The sequence below is a fragment of the Pyrgilauda ruficollis genome, unplaced genomic scaffold, assembly GCF_017590135.1.
Source record: "Pyrgilauda ruficollis isolate IOZ18807 unplaced genomic scaffold, ASM1759013v1 scaffold5, whole genome shotgun sequence".
Classification (NCBI taxonomy): Eukaryota; Metazoa; Chordata; class Aves; order Passeriformes; family Passeridae; genus Pyrgilauda; species Pyrgilauda ruficollis.
In genome coordinates this window covers 15,130,120-15,152,765 of record NW_024526599.1, presented here as the reverse complement: position 1 = coordinate 15,152,765, position 22,646 = coordinate 15,130,120, and the positions used below count along the sequence as shown (strand labels likewise).

At 37.8% G+C, this 22,646-nt stretch overlaps 1 long non-coding RNA gene across 1 annotated transcript; it reads left to right on the top strand.

Annotated features, from left to right (window-relative positions):
• The first annotated feature begins 1,315 nt into the window (after positions 1-1,315).
• On the top strand, positions 1,316-16,834 carry LOC121360324. The gene is made up of 3 exons (XR_005956187.1): positions 1,316-1,469; positions 2,056-2,197; positions 16,434-16,834. It is a non-coding gene; the product is annotated as an uncharacterized LOC121360324 (long non-coding RNA).
• The last annotated feature ends 5,812 nt before the right edge of the window (positions 16,835-22,646 follow it).

Below are 22,646 nucleotides of genomic sequence, written 5' to 3'. Positions count from 1 at the left end.
TAAATCTAGAAGGCAAAAGAGGAAGGGACAGTAATGCAAAGTCTTGACTGATGCACACCATAAGAAACCTGGTAGGTTTGTGCTGTGTGTAGATTAGGTTTGTATTTGTGCCCTTGAATATGTGGGTTTTTTCCATTGTTTTCAGATTTTATGGGGCAAAATCCTGATAATCCCATCATCTCAGGAATATTATGAAAGAAAATCTCATAATTACTTAAAGGTATAATTGGAAGAATTAACCTAACTGAAGTAATGTAAAAGCAGACACTGTTGTGTCTCATGGAGTATCAAAAGAGATAATTCTGACCAAAAGAGCAGTGCAGACAGATTGTAATCAAGCAGGTGTTACTCAACACTTCTTGGGAACTGGCAAATCATCAAAAGTATAAATGGAGTTCATTCTAACAGAGAATTGGACTCAGACATTTCAGATGAGCAGGATCTGTTTAATGTGTCATCTTCATTCCCAGAAGGAAGCCGAAATAGAAGGAAATCAGATTTGACGAGCAAGACTTCCCTCTCATGAAGCTGTGCTGCCTGGGACTGATGGCTGCATTGTCCTCCAGATGTTTTTCAGTATCTTCCAGAATAGTTTTTTCCATGATTTTACCTGGCACTGAAATGAGATTGACAGGCCTGTAACTTCCAGGGTCCTCCCTCTTGCCCTTCTGGAAAGTCAGGACAGTGTCACCCAGCTTCCAGTCCACTGGGATTTCTCTGGATTCTGAAAACCACTCAAAAATCAGGATCAATGACATCAGCCAGCTCCTTGAGGATTCTCAGATGAATCCCATCAGGCCCCATAGATTTTTAGGGATCCAACTGAAGCAGCAGATCCTGCTCAACTTCAGGGTCAACTGGGAGTTGAACAGTCTCGAGATGAGCCCTGGTCTTCCATCTCATGGCACTGAAACCCCCTTGGTCCATCAACTCCAGCCAAGAGGCAAAGAATGCGTTAAACACCTCTGCCTGGTCCCTGATCCTGTTTGTGAGGTGACCATCCTCATCCTGTAACAGGCCAATGTTATTTTTCACTGCCCATTGCCATTAATATATTTGACAAAAACCTTTTATTGTCCCCAACAGTACTGGTCAACTTCATCTCCAACTGAGCTTTGGCCCCACAAATTTTCTCCCTACAGTGGCAAGAAGCATCTCTGTATTCTTCCCATTTCACCTGACCATGCTTCCACTGGGCATAGACCTTCCCTTTTTTCACCTTATTTGCAAGAGAGGGTCCCTATTCAGCCAAAATATCCTTCTGCCTTGTCTTGACTTCTGACATTTGTTGAATTGTTGCTCCTGTGCTCTTAGGAGGTGATGTTTAAAAAGTGACCAGCATTGATGGACCCCAGCACCAGCAAAAACATTTTCCTCGGAGATTTCACTTACTAGTTCCCTGAGTAACCTGAAATGTGCTTTTCTCATGTCCATTTTGTTGCAAGTACTTACAAACTGCAGCCTACCAGGTGAGTGCTGATTTCTTTCTGTTCAGAAGTTGCTCAGTAAAGGAATGCATTTCTTTCCAATCTGTTAAGGAGATTAATTTATTCTTCATTAATCTGAAGGTGATTCACTCCTTTAATCAATGGAAATCTGATTGCTAAGCACTTACATTAAAAAATACCGAGTCTGAAGAGTTTCCTTCAACATTTTATCGTGCAAATGATTTGTATGTTTAAATGAGCAGCAGTGCTTTGCTCATTATAGCATGAAGTACAGCACTGAAAGATATTATCTGAAGGAAAATATTCCCTGAGCCTTTATTGATGATGCTGGTTACACTGTCATCAAATAGATATATGAGATTTTATCCCCATCTTAGAGATGGTGTAATTTTCCCAGTTGAGATATCTACTTGTTAAAACAGAGATAGTAAGTCTCAAATCCACATCTGTCCATCTGCCAAACTGTGCAGCAATCTGGTAGGCTAGAGCTGCACCTACCTGAAGTAATGGTGTTCTTTAATCATGTTTTATGGTTAGAGCAGCTTCTTAACTTTCCAGTATGTTCTCACAGCTTGTCTTTTAGTCATGTTTGTAACACATTTTTCAGGGATATTTTCAGCAGGGATCTGCACACAGGCAGCAAGCTACGCGCAAACGGCTGAGCACTTTCCAGAAACTGCATAACATATTTCAAGAGTATGCTCCGCTTGCTCTCAGAGAGGAAGCATCCACTGAGCTTCTGGAGACAGGTGAGACTAGAAACCCAAAGTTAGGAGAAGAGCATTCAGCCAGAATGATCAGCAGTACATTATTTCCTAAAAGAGGGGGACAGATTAGTTTTGGTAATAAAATAAGATAGAAGACGTCATCAGTTTTGGCATTCCTGAGAATCTTGTGGTAGGACAAGCAATACCTTAGTGAGAGGGTTACCACTGTAATAAGTATGTAAAATAGACATTATTTTGCAATAACCCTAAATGCCTTTTCCAAGTTCAATTTGTTTTTTAATCCACTTAAACATAGGTAACTCTTTTTACAGTCTGCAGGCAACTCTTTAGGCTCTACTAGAGGACCAGAAAGCCTGGAATTTAGCCAAACAAAATAAAACACATGCTGTGAAATGCTATTTAACTGCAGAGAATAAAATGACTACTGTGGAGTAGTCTTAATAACACAATAATAATTTAACAGCAAAGCCACAGATTTCACGAGCCTCTTAAAAACAGATCTTTTCTGGGTTTAATATTAAGAACAAAAGAAAATCAGATATTTTCTCTGGGGTTCAAAGGGGTTGTACATCAGGGCTAATGAAGTCACTTAGTACTTCTTTCTTAGCGCACAGAACTATGAGTATGGTAAGCATGTTCATACAAATGTGCTTTGTCCCCAGTCCTCCACCACATGGGGGATTCGGTCCTACAAACATGTTTGTCTGAACTGTATATGACTTGCATGTAAGCCCCTCACCTCATAAAAGCCTTATGTTACTTAATATAAGTGCAAACATATGAAGCAGCATAAGGGGAGAAGAGCTAATTAAAATAATTCTGGAAGCGGTTTCTAGGGTATTTTATCCATTGCTTAGAATTCCAATTAAAATTACATATCTTGTGAAGAGCTTCTGATAATGTCTGTTGTAAGTTCTACAGCTTCTTTCAGAATGAAAGTTGTGATGTAAAACACATGCCTGCAGTGTAGTTATCAAGGATTCATAAAATGGTTGGGAGGGACCTTTAAGGGTCATCTAGTTCAACTCCCCTTCAATGACATCTTTAACAGAGCCCCATCCAATTTGCTTTGAATGTCTCCAGGGACTGGACATCCACCACCTCTCTGAGCAATCTGTTCCTATGTTTCACCAACCCCATTGTAAAAATCTTCTTCCTTATATTCAGTCTGAATCTATGCTCTTTAATCTTATTACCTTTTGTCCTAGGACAATAGGCCCTGCTAAAATATTTGCCCCCATCTTTATTAGAAGCCCCCTGTAAGTAATGACAGGCCAGAGTCCGGTCTCCACTTTCTCCTCTCTAGGCTGAACAATCGCAACCCTTTTTCTTCATAGGAGATGTGCTCTAGCCCTCTGAGCATTTCTGTGGCCCTCCCCTAGACTTGCTCCAACAGGTCCATGTCTTTCTTGTGCTGGGAACCTCAGCTGGATGCAGCATTCCCAGTGGTGTCTCATGAGAGCAGAGCAGAGGAGCAGAACCCCCTTCCTTGTCCTGCTGCTCACACTGCTTTGGGTGCAGCCCAGGACATGTTTGGCTTTCTGGGCTGCCAGCACACATTGCCAGGTGTCATGTGCAGCCTCTCATTCACTGAGATGTCTTTAAATGTAATGTAATTCCATGAGCCATTTAATGAATAGGCTATACAGTTGCTTAAGTGGGACCTCAGCTTGAACAGTAGGGTCATGGTCCATTGAAGAACCTGAATTTACTTGACCATTCTTGTCCCAAATGTTCTCATACTCAATTGCAGTTTTCTGATGGGATTATTGGGGTTTTTTTCCAAAACAACTGTCAGTATGTGATTCAGACCAACAAGCAAGCTTCTGAATGAAAGAAAAACCAACACAGAGGTGCAAAAACTAATGTTTGATTTATTGGTGCCACTTGTGAGAGCAGAAAAGTACAATTCATTCTAAGCCGCTTCTATCAGATCGCTGATGCTGGCAACATTTCCATGCATTTTTATGAGGTAATCAAAATTTAAGTGCTATTTTGTAGAGGAGAGATTACTGATTTTATGTTAACATAAGAATTATCACAAGTTGCCATTATCATAACCGACGTATTTGGGATCCTGCCATACAGTCTGCACATTGTCCTTGTGGAAGGACTTAGATTTGTTCCCAAGTATATAATTATAAAATATGCTGTAAGTTTCAGTTATTTCAGCAGATAAATAGGTGGGCATACATGTTTTGTAGGTAAGATAATCACACATTTAAAAGCATTGTTTTCTTTTTCACTGAAACTAAATTAATTTTAACAGATGAAGACTCTCTGGGGTGTGAGATTTGCCAAATAACGAATATTTTCTGAATCCTGCCAACAGAATGCTTTTTAGGAAGGGCATCGACCTTTATGCCTTTGCTGAGCTTTAATCCTAGCCAGTAACTAAGTGTCACACAGATGTTCTATCACTCCACCCATTCCCCATGCCAAGGAAAAGAATCATAAAAAAAACCCCCAAAACTCACAGGCTGAGATAAGAACAGTTGATTAATTGAAAAAGAATGAAATATACTACTAATAATAGTAATAATAATTGTAATGCAAATGAGAGAGAGTAATAAACCCCAAGAAGGACAAGAGGTGCACAGTCCAGTTGCTCACCACCTGCTGACCAATGCCCAGCCTGTCCCTGACCAGCCATCAGTGCCCCTTGACCAACTTTCCCCAAATTTATGTCCTGAGCATGACATTCCATGGTACGGAATATCCCTTTGGCCAGTTCAGGCCAGCTGTCCTGGCCATGGTCCCTCACAGCTCCTTGTGCACTTTGTCACTGGCAGAACCTGGGACACTGAGAAGTCCTTGGCTTGGGGTAAGAACTGCTTACCAAATATCGGTGTGTTACCAGCATCATCCTCACACAGAATCCAACACACAGCACTGCACCAGCTGCCAGGAAACAAATTAACTTTATCCTAGCTGAAACCAGGACAGCTCAAAATATCAGTCAAGAACAGAAATCCAAGTGAATGTTCTCATAAAAACAAACTGTGTTTAACTAGTTCTTCATTTTAATCAGTGTTAGATGTTGAAAATCAGTTTCTGCCTGGACTGAAACCCCCATCTCTTCTCTGAATTCAAACGGAGTTCTGTTCTGGCAGGAACTTTGTATCTTCTACTTCTCAGCACAAATGTGCAAAGATGTAGCTGTAACTTTGATCTCTGTTGTAATCATTGCTCATCCAGTGCGCTTAGCTGTATTTTAAGAAAAATAATAGAAACCTGCAGCTTCTTTCATTTTTTTGGTGGTCACCTTTAGCAGTAGTTGCTGGTCTTTGCAGTATGCATTACCCACCAGAGGGAGCTGAAGCCAAGAGCAGTCTGATTTTTATAGAATCATACAATCATTTCGGATGGAAAAGACCTGTAAGATCACAGAGTCTAATCATTAACCCAAGTCCAGCATTATGGTGTGTCCCTAAGTGTCACAGCTACATGTCTTTTAAATAACTCCAGGGATGATGACTCAACCTCTTCCATGGGCAGCCTGTTCCAATTCTTGGCAACCCTTTTTGTGAAAACATTTTTCCTAAAATCCAATCTGCCATCTTCTGGAGCAACTTTTGATACCCAGGAGGTTGCCAGGTGAAAGTCATCTCTTACACTTCACAGAGCTTTGGATTTGGGCATTTGTCCTCAAGCTAGCTTGGGACTGGATGGTGACCAGGTAGGGAATGATTTTGCCTCCCTATGATAAATTATTACCTCTTTTGGGACCCCTCAATTCAGTGGCAAAGCAGGCAAAGCAAAATCTTGTGATGTAAATGTCATCAGTCTTTGGTTTTTATGTATGCTGTTCTTCTTGTAACATGAATAAGGCACTAGAATTGTACAAAATAAGAATAACTGAGAATAAATTAGTAATCCCTAAGAAAATTAGGCCAGGTAGAAACAAGTGTGAATAAGTTCTCAGTCTTTAAAAGGAAATCTCTCAAAATTCTTGGCTACAAACAGTATGCCAGTTCAGACATAGGCAATGGACCAGGAACTCCTTGGGGCATTTATTTTTTGGAAACAATTGGTCAAGGAGAAACAGGATTTATTGTTCTAGTTCTAGTTTGTTAAATCATAAGATCAATTTGTATTTCATAAAAAAAATAATAAATCTACTCTTGACTTAAGAGTATGGGAAGAGTGCCATGGTTTTATGATGGTTCCTTGTGGACAAATGGATTTACTTCTATCTTATTTCCTTCTGCACTTGGAATAAGTCATCCGCAGAGAAATAAGTAGATGTTGAGACACAGAGATTAACAGCTGAGAGGTGGTCAAGAACACCTTCTTATACCATTTCTGAGTTGTAGCTGACCATACAAACAAAAATAGTCTTTAGAAAGAGGTGGAGTTGACTTCTTTATTCTACAAAAGGCAGGAAAGCTCACATAGCTAATTACAGCTGAGCAATTATGTACAAATGATGGTCCCTGCTGCCTCTCTGCTATTTGCTCAAGTCATTTGTAATTTTCAGTGCCATGGCATCCTTTGACTTCTGCAAAATGGTCAGTCTTTTGGTCATGAGAATTTTGACTGACAGGAGACAGAAACTTCCCTAGGTAGTAGTTAAATTTTCTTTCTACACCACCAATTATGGCTTAACAGCCTCTTAGACTTCCTATGGCATTTTTTTTCAGTTTCAAAATCTTGTCTTGCAAAAATGGTAGCAGTCTCATCAAGTAACCTCAGTTTCAGCTCAGGTTTCTGCTCCTTGACAATAGTTTGTCATGTCCTTCAAAGGAAGGTAGAAGACAGTTTATATCAAATTGCTGTCTAATGGACCTTGCTTAATGGCTTCCTCAATTAGAGGTTGCCTTATATACTGGAGCATGAGGTTTTAATATCCTTTTTTTTAAATGTCTAACTTATGAAGGGTTCATTATCCTTTTTTTTCCCCCAGCATTTCAGAGAGAAGGACTTGTTACTGTATTTATTTTGCTTATGAATTTAGTTGATAAGAGGATAACTTGTCAGGACTTTTAATGGGTATTTTCCAACATTTCAATGGAAATTAATCTGTCAAATGTAGAAAATAAAGAGAGAAAGGTAAAAATTTTTAAAAATATTAGCAGGAGATTCTATAATTTTAAAACCAAAACAAACCTTCAATTATGCAGTTTACAGTTGTGAATCTCAACAGTAGCTGTTGGATAAATTATGCACACTTTGTATGTCCACTTAAGGATTTTCTTAATTGAAAAAATAGAATGGCAGAAAATTCCCTAACTCTTTTGGAAGATATGTTATATTATAATTTCTTTCAGAAGTTAATTAGCTACAAAATGACCCTTCACTCTTTTTTTAGGGGTTTTCGTATTACTTTTTATGCTTCTCCTAATTATTTCTGATGTCTTTTTACTTCTCTCTCTGCATTTCATTCCTGCTGTCATTTCAATCTCTGTTTCAATTCTCTCTCTTGTTTGGATTTATTTTTCTCTTTTGCTTTGTATGTGGGTTATATTTTCACATTCTCTGTTTCTTATTTGACTTTCCTTCCCCTTAGAGTTTTATTGCCTCATACTTCATTCTGAGGTCAGGAAAGGGAAAGGAATACATGCCAGCTACAAACTCAGGCAACATACTCAGCTCTGTATCTTTTTTTTTATTATTTCAAGGTTTTGATCTGATGGACTCATGCCAGTTGCTGCATGAAATACTCATTTCTTCAGCAGATACTTCTATACACAGGAATTTCTCCATACTTACATCAGGAAATTCAGTGAAAGATTATATTCTATGTGTTCATAGACCAGTGGAAAGTATTTTTCACCGCTGAGAATTCAGGATTAAAATGTTCCTCTTCATAACCCAACTGAATATCAGCCTTCCATCATATCTTTAGAAGAAGTCGGGTCTGTTAATAGTTTATTTATATTGTTGTATGATTGATATATTGTCATTATATAAACCAAATCCAAATTTATAAGGGATTCCAAGGATAAATTTTGTAGGTTTGAGTTCTCTTGTCTCTTCAGAAACCTTCTATATCTTCCACTAACAAACTGCTACTCAAGTACTTCTTCCAAACGTAATTTGAAGGTCATTCTTTCCTGGTTTGATACACCAGTCTGGCATGCAGCTTTAGGTTTGTTGAGATTGTCAAACTGAATTTTCTGAGAACTGGATTTGTGCTAATGCAGTGCAGAGTGTTCTCTCAGTTGGTGTCATATTCCCAGTGTCTGCTCAGGGTTCATTATAAATCTTTGCTGTGTAAATATTGTAGTCGTGTAAAAAATGATGGGTTTCCTAAGGGTGACCACTTCCATAGCATATGATGCTAGGATACTCATAATTACTAACGCAGTATGTTTGACAGGACTTGAATGATGAGGTTTAGGACAAATGCCTGCCACTCACATTAATTTGATTTTTCAAATGCCACTGGCAATACTCTACATCAAAGACAGAAGTTATTTGCAAAGGTAAATTCAGGAGTTAATTGCTAGGAGTTAAGACAAAGTGTTAGAAAGAAAATGGATGAAAAAGGAAGGAAGCAATAGACCATACATACAAGAGATTGGTGAGGGAATCATCCAAAGTGTCTGCTGGTGTCCTAATTCAGTCCTGGTTTTTATCATTGGAACATCTGAAGTATATAAAACTATATTTGCAGATGGTGATGACACTGAAAGGACAGCAAATCATAATGAACACTGCAACTAGATTCAGTGCAGGCAGAGACAGGGGATGGGGCAAAATAATTTGAAAATAGCAAAATCAAACCACATTAAAAATCCCAACTACCATACATGACAATCTTTTAGCATTAAAATGTGCAGTTAACTAGAGTATTTAGCAATGTGGTAGTTTTTATTCCTGAACTGTCACTGCCAGAGCAGTCCTCCCCTTCCCAGTCATGTCATAGTTGGTGTGAAAAGTCCAAATCTGGCTGCATCAGAGCATGTGGGGCTTATTCTGTACCTTGCTCATCTGGTTGATTCTGACAGTATAAACCTGACATTGTCATATACCTCTGGCACTGGGATGAGCATACATATCTGGAAACACTTCATTCTTCCTTGTACTTGCACAAGAGTCTCCAGGTTTTATTTAGTAGTGTGATACATTCATGCTGCACGTATGTTTTTTTTTTCCTTTTAATTCACTCTTCTTTTGTACAGAAATAGAAAAGAAGGCAGGGTTTTCAGTGCTAGCAAAAGAGATGTGGTTGTTGAATTGATATGTTGGGATTCTATGGACATTTTCAGGGAGAAGCTGTAACTAATGACTAATTCCCTGTGATCTTTAGCTAATAAATGTTTAGAAACTTTATTCGTGCTTCTTCAGAAAAGGAAGTAGTGTGCAATTTTAAAAATTATTTTGGCAGTGGTCCATGAGGTCTTCAAGGGCATTCTAAATTCTTCTGGAGTTTTTGAAAATCACACTGGAAGCCTTTTAACAGCTTTAGGTTGTTGGGCTTTTCCCCACAGTTTTTTCATCCAGCTGTGTTTTGTCTGAAGGCAAGAGGTTTCAGCTCTTTTACACCTCCATTCAACTTCAAATTGTGGTACCTGCATCCTGTCATGCCCAGTAGTTGCTCCAAGAGCAAATCCTGTATTACTCCATTATTTTCAGAAGGGTCAGCTTGACTTTTCTCTGATGTAAGTTTGACCCTAAAATATTCTTGATAGAGCATGTTTTCTTTTCATATAATCTTAGATGGTTTAAACCAATTACTGTTATGAAGTGCCTCCCTCCTGCTATGAACAGCTCTGCTGTTCCTTATGGAGCAGCAAGTAGAACCTTCAGTGTTAGCACCTTTGTCTGCTCTCACACTGATCAGGGTTGCTGCAATGACTTTATTTGCACATTTGCTTCATTAATTGTCTGGGCTATCATCTCATGGCATTAATCCATGTTGCAGACACTGCTGAGATAATACTCTTGAATGTACAGACCACAGGCATATGGCCCAGTTACTTTCAGTTCACCCTGGAGGTGAGTGGTTTCATTTCAGTTGCCATTTCTTAAAAAAGAATTGTTTCTTTGGGTTTGATTAATTTCTGAAAGGATCATGCAAATGGAAATTTCAAACTATTGCTATTGTTGTTCCATATTCTATTTCAATAATCTCTTCTACTTTACCATGGTATATTATTTCATTTCCTACTGTGTCACATGAACATCTGTAACAAAGTTGCAATGAAAACCAGCATGCCATTTGGTTAATGAAATTAATACCAAGTGACCTGAATAAATCATGTGACAAAGGAGATGGGCTTAAGTTGTGAATAAGTGTATTCATGCTTGTGAGAATACAAGAGATATGAACCAAATTTAATGTGGATTTTTCGTGGAATTTTAAGATAATTTAAATTAAGTTCCAAATCTTACAAATGCTCCTTATCAATGAAATGTATTCTAATCCTAAAAACCTCCACATTCTGGAAACCAAGGTCTGATTTGCAGTGCTGACTTCAAGCTTCTGTTTCTATCTCAATAGTTTACCAGTAAATAGAATACTGACATCAAAGATCTATAATTGAATATATATTTTAGATCGTCTTATAAATAATCAGAAGTTAATACATGTATCTGATGGCATTAAAATCATAAAACCATGACATGTTTTAAAAAATGTCCTGTGCAGCTTGGCTCCGAAAAAGATACCTGGAAACATTCCTTCTGAGCACAGCTGTTGTGGTAAGACAGTTGAAGAGAGAAAGTTTTGCTGATTTCTGCTTTCTCTATAAAGCAGATTACATCAGGCTTTACACATAGTGATCAGCACCCTGTATTTCACCTAGAAAGTGAAGTGTTCACCACTGCAAACATTGGAGTACCTGGCTTTTGTGTACTTACCAAAAAGGTGGACAGCAAAATTCAAGTAGACTGTTCAGCAAACTCCCAAGGTAGTCCCAGTAGAACAACCACAGACACGTGTTAAATGCAGAGTATTCTATTGCTGTGCTACAAATGGGGTTTTTTTCAGTTTAACCTCAAATATGTAGGTGTTTCTCTTGAACTTCTTTGTTTAGCTTTTTGTGATGGAGAGACTACCTATAAATGGAATTTGGCTGCAGAGATCAATAACCAGGCAAAAAAACACAAATGGAATTTGAGAAATTGTGACTATACTAAATTGTTCCAGGCAAGTTCAATATACACAGGTATCTGATGTTTAAACATTGCCTTCCTTTCAGATGAGGACAGGTAGCTGACAAGATAACATGAAAAGCATGGTATTGCCTTTGAAAACATGACTGAAACCTTTAAAGGGTGGATTTGCCAAAAATGACATAAAAAAGGTACTACTTTCTGCAATTTGTGCCTGAATTGCCTTGCCTGTTTTCACACTGCAAATGGCTGGATTCAGAATTTACATAGATTAACAATGCCAAGCATTGCTGAAATCATCTCCTTTGAAAGCAAGTTGAACATAAAGCATTAGCCAAAGACTCATCCTTGCAATACTTTGATGTGGAGACTTTTTTAGGCCAAGTCTCAACCAAATTACAGCAAAAAACCAGGGTTTTTTTCCTTAATTAGGAAAGCTCAGAACTCCAAAGGTTAACTCCTGATTCTCACTGGTTTCAGTGAGGCCAGAATTTCAGCCCTGTTGCAACTGGATACATTTACGTCTGTGCTGGGGAATTGGAAATCACTGTCATAGAATTGTTCAGGAGTTTCATAAACCAAGCCACGTCAAACTTTAAAACACAATGGTGACAACTCTGTGGGCAAAATAATTACTTGTCATAAATTATGAATGTTTGGGGGATTTTTTGCCTCAGAGATGTATGCAAGAATCTCATTGCTGCAGTAGTTACAGTGTTAAACACAGGGAAATCAGAATGCCATGCTGTTAGAATGGAAAAAGTAGAAAGCTTTGAAATTGTGCTGATGAGGGATACAAAACTCTTTGTCTTTACAAACAAGGGATTTGCCTTTCTTCCAGATTCTCTAACACTCATTTTTCAGGTACTAAACACAAATTTACTCAGAAAGTAAATTTAGGGGATGTGCATGCTTATGGATTTTTTTTTTTTTTTACATTTCTATAGAACTTAACTAAATAATACATGTCTTTAGATAATTAATTGCACAAAATAAGCAAGGTAAATTAGTTTTTTCCTAGACTCTGTTAACTTATGACCTTTTGAAAAAGTATGTGAAGAAACAATCAGGTCATTACATCGTTCCTTGCCAAAGTAAAGAGTACTGGATCCTTGAGGGAGGACTACTGCTTGGCCTCTCTGAGAATAGGTAGGAGCTTGTCTCTGGCACTGACTGCAGCATCCACAAAGCTTTATATATAGAACAAACCATATGTTCACTCTCTATACAACTAACTGCTAAACACTTTCAATTAGAATGATTGTTCAGTCAACCATCTTATTTTTGTTTTCTTGAGTCACAATAGTTATTAGCATAAAGGGTTAAAAAATTCATCAGATACTCATGGAAGTCTCTAAACAAAGTTCAGATCTGAAAATAAGCAATTCTTTATGGTGTATTGTGAAACTGAGTAGAAACTTTAAGTCTGGTTAAGGTCAGCTTTACTTCTTAGTTACAAGGCTACTGTGGGATCTGAAATGGGAGCTAAGGCCCCATTTTCCAGAAATAGAGGGAGACAAAAGAAGTCGCTTCCTGGAGATAAAACCCTTTAATAGTAATAAAGACCTCATTGGAGCAGAAAGATGCAACTCATTCTTCCCTGTGCCTGTTGGACTGAGTTGGTTTTCCCTAGTGTTTGTGAAGTCTGTGAGAAATGTTTGGATAAGATCTTTTGGTGCCGTTCCCAGAACATGGTTCATGTGGTATCAAAGAATCCTGATGTTTTGCCAGGGATCTTTTTGTCATTGGGAATTTAGAGGCTGGGCTTGCAAAGAGTTGGCTGAGCTGCAATACAAAGAAAACTCCTGAGCAACCTATTCTGGCAGGCCATCTTCAGTCAAAGGCCTTCAGGGAGCTGCACCAGCAGGCTCCACCCAGTAGGACAATGAGCAAAAGAGAGACAAGTGACAATTTTAACTTCTGTAACACTGCAGAGCTGAAATTGAAACATCAGTTGTCCAGGCCATGGATTTACACTGAAATATGAATTACTGATATAACTAAATAAGGTCATTGTAACCTTCCTTTAAGTCAGACTGTTCTTGTCTTGAAGCAGGGAGATCAAAGAGATGAAGACCAGACTGATGTGCAATTATTATATTCCTTCAACTGCAAGAATTAGTGACTCAAGCTGCCTGAGAAGTGGGAAGGAGGGATTTTGACTGACCTCACTTAAATACTATTTCAGTAGCATTACTGTCTCTTTAGATATCAGTCTAAACTGGTAGTTTCCAATTTTTTTTCCATCTGCCATCCATGTTTTCTTCACTGACAAGGCAGTCCTGGACACACACACACATATCCCTCTTTTCAGTCCAGCAAGTAGAGGTTACTTCTGTAGCATAGCTAGAGTCTTGTCCCTGGGTAGTTGTTTTCTGCAGCTGCTGCCTGAATTGCCAGGTATCAATAGAAACTTCCTCTCCCTGACCCAAGTTTTGATGCCCGAGGGAAATGACACCATTCCTCACATCCTATGCCTCTAAATGCTCCTCAGTAGTGGATCTGAATTTCATTAGAAAGGGAAGGGTCAGCCCACATGGACTTTCTGCTGTTGGGGTGGCAGCATAACCTTCACCACAGTTCAGTTCACGCTTGCCAAGGCAATGCAATGAACATGGAACAAGTGTCCCCCCAGATGGCCACTGGCAATGCTCAAAATGTGCCCCTAGGTAGGGAGAGTCTGATGGCTCTGCTCCCTTCCTCTCCTGCTGACTGAGAATAAGTACAACATTCTTCAAATGACTTTCAGAGAGAACTTCAAAGGGAAAAGGTCAGAAGAAAGAGAAATACCAAATTAAATTCTTCTGGAGCTTTACCTGGGCCTCCAAGGACATGTCACTGTCTTCCCACAGCTCAAGAACTCCTGATCCAATCCATTTCCCCTGCCAGCAGGATCAGTTACAATTAAACTGATGTCAGCATAATTGTCTACCCTGCCTTGTAGCATCTTTGTCACTGGAGATCTTTACTTTCCAAAGTAATATATCCAGTGCTTCACTGCCACTATGGTTGGACAGCTCATTTTTTTTGTTTTGTTTTCTCCCTAGTGTCTTATTTAAACTTCCAGCCCTCCATCCAAGGGACATCAGTTATTGTCCTTTTCACTTGGACAGATTGTCCCTTTCCTCTTGAAAGCAAACTTTCACATTACTGAGGATTCCTGACCTCAGTTCTCTCATTTCTAGGCTCTATTCTATCATTAGTAGTCATTGTCTTCTATATCTTTTCTCTATCTTGTTTGTTTGAACTCTCTCCACCTTTAAGTGTGGTTTCTGAACCTAAATAGCATATAATTACTCAACATCTGAAAATAGAATTCCTATTTATTAATCTCACAAGATTTGGTGGGGTTTTGCAGCTTTCTTTTTGCTATGGCACAAAATTAGCAGCATTTGATCTTAATCTCTTCACGTCCTAGGGGTTTTTATAATTTATTATTGTACTATATTAAATAATCATTGAAGTGCTGTTCTATAACACTAGTATCAAATTAATATTAGGTATGTTTATCTGGCAGACATTTAAAATTACTATTTTTTCTAAATTTTAAGTTTAAAAATTGCTCATTAAGAATGAGCCAGATTTGTACCACTTGACAATTACATATGACACTAGGAGAACTGGGTTTGGAGTCATTATGGAAAATGGGTAAATTCCTGAATATGTTCCTCTTTTTTCTTACATGAATGGTGCACTCCAGAACCATCAAAATCTTCCACCATGTGACTTGGTTGAAAAGGAAAAATGAGAAAGCTGGCTAATGCTGATAAGGAACTTCATGAAATGCAAAGAATAAGTTAATAGATTTTGTGCTTCTGCTGATAAGTCAAGGATTGTAAATGTTTGTAAAAATACTTCAACTTACTTATCTTTTTAAACAAAATTACTCCCATGTAATTTTCATCCACTCATTTGCCTCCTTCCACTGTGATAAAGCCATGGTCAGTCATTTTGCCAGGTTTTTGCTACTTTAAGTAATGACACAAATATATTAGTTTCTACTTATATATTCTCATCTTCTAAACTGGAAATGAGCAGGAATGTTGGGCTCTCATTGATAAGAAGTTGCATGATTTATATGAAATTAGGCTTTTTTTGGTGCATCTTTAGTAGCAGTGCATGGGACTTTGGTTTTAGGTACGACTGTTTGTGAATGACCCCCCGTTTTCCCAGCTGAAATAGATGATGATCATTCCACTCTGTACTAAAAATCTAATCACTGTGACACAAACAGTACAGGGAGACTCTGGACTGAAGACGGGCTCTAGTGAAATTTAGCGATAAATGCAGCCAGCCATCCCCAGCTCCCAGTGAGATTCCAGTAGAAGGTAACATGATTCCAGTGGCTCTGTTCATATCACAATAAGATTTAGGAAGAAGTGTAGTATTTTTAATGTATGAACAGTAATGAGAGGCAGCTAAAGAAGTAATGCATGCCATTTATTTAGAGTTATTGGAAGACCAGTCAACCATCTCATGATCTTGCCAAGCCTAACAGCTCACATGGTGTTCTCTGATGGGTTTAATCAGAGAACTACTTGAAATTATACACTGAAATAAAATTGTGGCAAAACTATTATATAGTCTGTTTTAATGGAGTTGTTTATATCAGCACCAACTTCAACTGAAACTCATAATATTCCATTAAATATCTGCCTACATCATTCAAAAGCACAGCAGAAATTGCAGTACCAGTTACTGCTTCAGATACTTCCTATGGAGTGACCCATGATACCTAATGGATTCTGTCAGCCATGTTTTAGAGCCTTGAGTTAGATGACTTCAATTAGAATACCTGAGTTAGGATGCAACCAAGCCTTCAGTAGAAACTTGACCATTCTGCTGAAAACAGAGTTTTCAGTTAAGCAGTTTCTTACAGGAATGAACTTACTGACCTCTCATTACTCAGTATTTGTGTGCTGGCTTTAGTTCAGGAGCTTGCAGCCAGTGTCTCTCCTTGTTTGTGCTATTCAAGGCAAAAAACCCCACAGTTTCAACATCTTATGCATTCATGGCTTTTAAGTTTGGTTGGTTTTTTTTGTTTTTTTTTTTTTTGTTTTTTTTTTTTTTTTTTTTTTTTTTTTTTTTTTTTTATAGAGCCAGTCTTTGAACAGAGACAGAAGCCGCTAGGTGCAGATTCCATATTTTGCCAAAGCCACGATTTAAAATTTCACCTCATTCTTATCTGTTACAGGCTACTGAATAGGAGATAAAGCACCTGATGAAGAATATGGCTGCATACCACCTTTGGAGAAAGGGGCAGAGTGAAGAGGCACAAGCTCTTAGAAAATAATACCAGTTAACATAAGTGAGAAGGTAATAGGTGTTTGAAAGCATAGTCAGCCTAAGGAACTTAGTTTCAGCTATAAAAAATTGAATGGAAGAAGGTAATTTTTATATTCATCACGTAATTCCATTTAAAATCTGTGCCTAATTTAGTAAAAAGGAAAACTAGAACTAGATTTGCAGCACATTTTATGTATCTTTATATGCAGATTTACTTTGGCTGTAAAGCTCAAGGAGGAGCTTTACCAAATGGCAAGCATACTAACATGACCCTAACTCAAAACAACTTTTTCTTACTGAGTTTTTGAAATAAACTTCTGTCTCAAAGCTGTATTCCAAAAATAGCAGGAGATTTAAAAAAAAAAAAAAAACACAAGCAGTTTCTTACAGGAATGAACTTACTGACCTCTCATTACTCAGTATTTGTGTGCTGGCTTTAGTTCAGGAGCTTGCAGCCAGTGTCTCTCCTTGTTTGTGCTATTCAAGGCAAAAAACCCCACAGTTTCAACATCTTATGCATTCATGGCTTTTAAGTTTGGTTGGTTTTTTTTGGAACAAAACCTTCATCCAGCAACAGAATTGATGCAGGAATGTTTCTGGGTACTGTCAGGCCATTCCTCTTCTGAGGAACCTGCTTCTGAGGAATCTGCAAGATTTGAAATATTATAAGTTTTAAATTTCTTTTCAGTTAATTCTCATAAGTTTTAATGGCCTTTTACAGTTAGCAGTTACTGAAGCTGCAGTTCCAGCTACTCTAGTACACTTCACAAAGTCAAGCCTTTGAAATCTATGGATGCTTTCTTCTCTGCTACTGCACCTCATGCCAGCAAGTATAGATGAAAAGTCATTAAATACAAGACAGAGGGTTGCAAGCGAAAAATGTTTTTTTAAATATGAGACTTAAGTCTGGCCTGCTTCTGCTTCCCCCAAACCAATTTTGTCTCTGTGGCAACAGCCACAGGTGTGACAAAACATTTGGGATTTTTCTAAAAAAAAGTTTATATACTTAAAATGTCACTTTTCAAAAAAAACAATCTTTTATTCTTAAGCAGGTTTCAAAAGTGCAGAGCATGTTTACAGGAAAACAAGTCTTGTGGCTGCAAAGCTTCATCAGGTAATGCATTAAAGACCCTCCCCACAGTGGGCACAGCCAAAAGTTGCACAGCATAAGAGTGGACACATCTCTGTTAACTCAGCTGGCCTGGCAGTGCTTTGGGAAGGGGCAAGTCCAACTTCTGAAGACAAGTCTAGAATACTCTGGTATGATAATCACTAAATCTATCACATGTTCTTTACACAAAATCATCCAGAAGAACCGCTACAGTTTACTACAAATATTTGAATTGTGTAAGAGGGGAAAGACTCAAAGTTATTCCTACCTTTTATTACTACATAAAATGTAATCATGCTGTAGATGAATTTGCCATGCTGGTGCATACTATCATTAGATTGCAGATTACTGCACTGAAAATCATAGCCAAAGCATGTATTTTTATTTAGAAAATCTCAGTTGTCTGTTTCCATATCACTTCATCTATTATTTAACATTTCCAAGTTTTATGAAATTAATACAAATACTTCTTCACTGTTGCAGAAATTCTGATGATCTTACACTCAGAAATACAAAATCATTTACCCTACTTTAAAGCCCTCCCAAAAGGACATGTACTTGTGACATCATCTCCTGTGTCCCAGCTCTCCTGGTTAACTTATACAACTCACTGTGTTCAACTGACAATAATTGTTTGTTTGTAATCTCAATATTACACCCTTGGGGGGAAAAAAATTGGGTTTTTTTAATAGACTTTACTACCTATCTGTATTTGAGTATGCTCTTGTTATCTGTCACAGGATAAAAGCTTGTGATCTATTTGAACATCAGCATACAATTTATCCAGTTTATAAAGAAGTACATTACACTGTGATCAAACTCCAGCTGCTGGAGGAAAAGGCAAAGCAATTCTACTTGCAGGCATGTAAAACTGATTATACTGGCACTGCTTCTTTCTCCAGTAATAGGTGGCTTGTTACCATTAAACATTTTCAATGCAAAGTTTCTACATAGGCAGTAATGTAGGAATGCAGTGGGCTGCAACTCTGGTACATTTTTAATGGGAGTAGTACATATCTAATTTTGATATTTTGTTGGTTTTATTTGATAAATCAAGAGTGGTTTATTCCTTTTAAATAGAATATTGAAGACTTGAACTTTGCTATCTGATGAGTCTAAAAGAGCCTTGGAATAATTCTGTCTGCCCAGCAGCAGCTGATAGGCTGGGAGTACACAAACCACTCCCTCTGCCCTGCTTTGCGCCTGCAAGCAGGGCAGGATCGATGATCCTGGTTACCAGTCCTTCCCGGTGTATCCACCAGGCTATCCAGGCTATTTAATGGATCCAATAAAGCATTCCTCAGACAAAGTCCTTCTTCAAGACCTGAAAAACACATAGCCCAGAGAGGATAGGGTCAAAAATAGCCAAAGAACAAGAAAATGGAAGTAAATAGCAGTACCAGATATTCTTCATGCAAATAGAAATTTGGGGACTTGCATTGTTGTTGTATGGTGGTGTTCAAGGGTCCCAGGACGAGGGAAGAGATGAGAATCTTGACTCCATGTTTCAGAAGGCTGATTTATTATATTGTAATATTATATTATATTAAAATGCTATACTAAAACTATACTAAAAAGAATAGAGAGAAAGGATCCATCAGAATGCTAGAAGAGAATAGAAAGGAATGATAATAAAATCTTTTGACTGCTCACAGCCTCGACACAGGTGGCTGTCATTGTTTTTACTTGATGACCAATTTCACATGCTGGGTAAACAATTCTCCAAATCACATTCCGAAGCAGCAAAACATGGAGAAGCTGAAGCTTCCCAGCTTCTCAGGAGAAAAGATCCTGGCAAAAGGATTTTTCATAAAATATGTCTGTGACAGTTGTTGTTTACCACAGTTCTGTTGACTCTAGAATTTTAATGCCCACTTATATTCATTTCCACCACTGATAACCTATACATTGTTAACCTTAAACAACAAGAAAGCAGTATCTCCACACAAGTCTGAGACCTGGCTTCTGTAGCAAAACTGAAGTATCTGTGGGCAAATGAATTCACAACCTCCATCCATTTCCCTCCCCTCTCCATTAAAAACAAATGAGAAAAAAACAACTTAAACCAACCAAAATGCACACACAAAATCCCCAAACCAACAAAAAACCCCCAAATAAAAAACCCCAAAAAAACCAACCAACCAACCACTCAAAAAAAAAACCAACTTAAACCAACCAAAATACACACACGAAATCCCCAAACCAACAAAAAAACCCCAAATAAAAACCCCAAAAAAACCAACCAAACAACCACTCAAAAAAAAAAACCCAAAAATACCAAAACCCAAGAGCAACCAAGCAAACAAGAAAACCCTCAAACACAAAAAATCCCAGCCCAATACTGTTCCTCCACTGCCAGCAAATGCAACTATCGTGACAACCTCATGTTGTCCCTATCTGGGTTGTTGTCTCCCAGCTGAACCTTGCTGTATCCCTTACTGGAAGGTTACAGTCACAAGTAAATTGCAGTCTTTCCCCAGAAGTATGAAAAAAGTTTACACACCTAAAACTTGTCAGATTTTTTATTCATACCACATATGCATCCAATTTGCCACCCACAAAAATCTCTGCCTCACTGATACCATAAAGGGACAAAATGAAGTTTGGGGTGGCATCTACAAGCCTTCCATTTCGTAGCCTGACTGGTGACCTAAATAAAACTTTTCAGTATTAGGTTTTCACAAGATGTAATTTATACTATGGCTGTCAGGAGTTAAGATAGTAGTTGCCATGGAGCTTTAATCTTTTTTTAGGCTTTAGTCAAAAGAAGCTGGAAATCAGTATGCTGGGTGGAACCCTGCTCAATAGAATTTTATTCAAATTGGGGCAGGATTTAATCCTAATTTTTCTGCTGAACATTAGTATCAAAGGTTCTAGAATTCATTCTATTTTCTTCTCTTTTGAGATTCTTAAACCACACTACATTCAACCCAAAAAGTACCTGAGTTGCTTCCCCTCTATTCCTTCAACTATCAACTGTAACTTTCTTCTAATCTTCATGTGCACAGCTAATCACTGTAGTGAAATTCATTCACCAGTTCTTTCATTTTTAGTGGAGGCATTCTGTAAGTATATGAAAGCAAAGCTTTAGGGAGGATTTTTTTTTTTTCTATGCACACACTAAGCACTAATCTCTACACTGGAAAAAAGGCCTTTGAAACAGAAATTACAGTTTGAATCTGTGTCTGTGCTACTTATAACTTCCTTGATGTATATTTAAAAAAAAAACCCAAAAGCATACAATGCATGACGTGCCTCTCTGAGCAGTACAAAATTGGCCATGCTATAGCCAATAATGCTTTGCTGGAACACAGCTGCAGCAGAATAGAAATGCAATTCAGTTTAATATTTGCAGTTAAAACATGCACTTAAAACTGAACTTGCCCTACACCGGGTAAATTAAAAGAATGCAGATCTAGATAAAAAAAAAAATGAAGAATTTTTTAAAATGAGCTTTTAGAACTCTTATCCACCAAAAAAATAGAAAGGATTCAGATGCAATCTTAATTGACCTTGAAACTTGGATTCAAAATCAAATGACAGCTTCACTTAATGAAAAATTTCCCAGAATTTTCACTAAATACAACTGTTTATTGCCCAGCTGTAGTGGCACTGCATAATCCTCAAGCTGTTCCAAAGACTGCAGAGTAATCAGAAAATTGTCACAGGAGAGAATTTCAAACTCCTTTCAACTCTTTCATGGCATATATTATAAAAGAAGCATGATAACAGGAAAAAAAAACCCCATCTTTTCCCTTCTACAGTATGTAAGTGTGGGACTTGAACACTTGCACATTAACATCTATTTCTACCACTGAGAGCAAAATGTCTCTGCAAAAAAACCTAATTGGCATTGGACAGAAAAACAATTGTGGGTTTGAGCAAAAGCCCTGCTCATCAACTTCAGAGGATCAAATGCAAAGACCTGTGGTATATTTTTTCAGTCTGAGGTGTCAATATCAAAGACTTGCAGAGCTACTGGAATTGAGACCTCTTAACAAAAGAAATATATATACAGATAAGAGGGAGAAAGAAGTCCAAGTCCTTAACTTGCTGGTGTGGCCAAACAGCTCATGTGTTTCAGACAAATTCAGACAAACCATAGCAGTTTCCTTAAAGTGAAGTCAGAGACTTTTAAATGAAGAGTCTTCAAAGTTATGAAATGCCATCTTCTTTATAAAGGCCCATCTCAGTTCTAAAAGGATCCAAAACAAAATCCTTACATAAATTCAGGGAAGAAAGGGGCATTTCCCTTACCTCTGTTCTGAACCAGTTTCAAGACCTGTCAGTATCACATTACCATTTCTGGATGTGTAGATTAGTTAAAGCTTGGCAGTGAAATACAGTTAAAACTAGTTTAAATACAGAAGTATTATCACAGTGCTGCAGATATCAAGATGGCCTTACAATATAGATGGCAAGTATTAAATTGCTTGTTATGCTTTCTCTTGTGTATTTGTGTTTTGCTTTAAAGCTTATTTCATCAAAATGAATCCAACCAGTCCACAGGACAGTGATCAAGAAACATTCTTGCTCCAATATAATTTCTTTTAAATAGCTTATGGGGACCTTTTGCTGCTGATGAACTTGCATTACTTCAAAACTGAAAGGCAAAAAGAAAGAACTTAGAAGTGCACCATTTTTTCAAAAGCTACAAGAAAACAAGGTGTAACTAGGCTGAATTAGGATGCAGCATTGATTTTCAAAAGAGAAAGCAGTAAACTGTGTAGTCACATATACTACTATCAACTTCCAAAGTATGCATTGCCCTGATTAATTTTTTTTTTTTTTGCAAGAAGATAGACGTACTTCATGAGACTCAATACATATATCTTGAAGATGAACTGGTTTAACAGTATTTACTATACATTTTGACTTCACTAGTGAGGTTCATCCCTTTAAGAAAAGTAACTCAAGAAGCAACATAACAATTCTCTACTTACCTTTCTGGTTTCATACTAGCATCTTACATGCATCTTCAGCAATTATCATTGACCTTCTACGGGAATG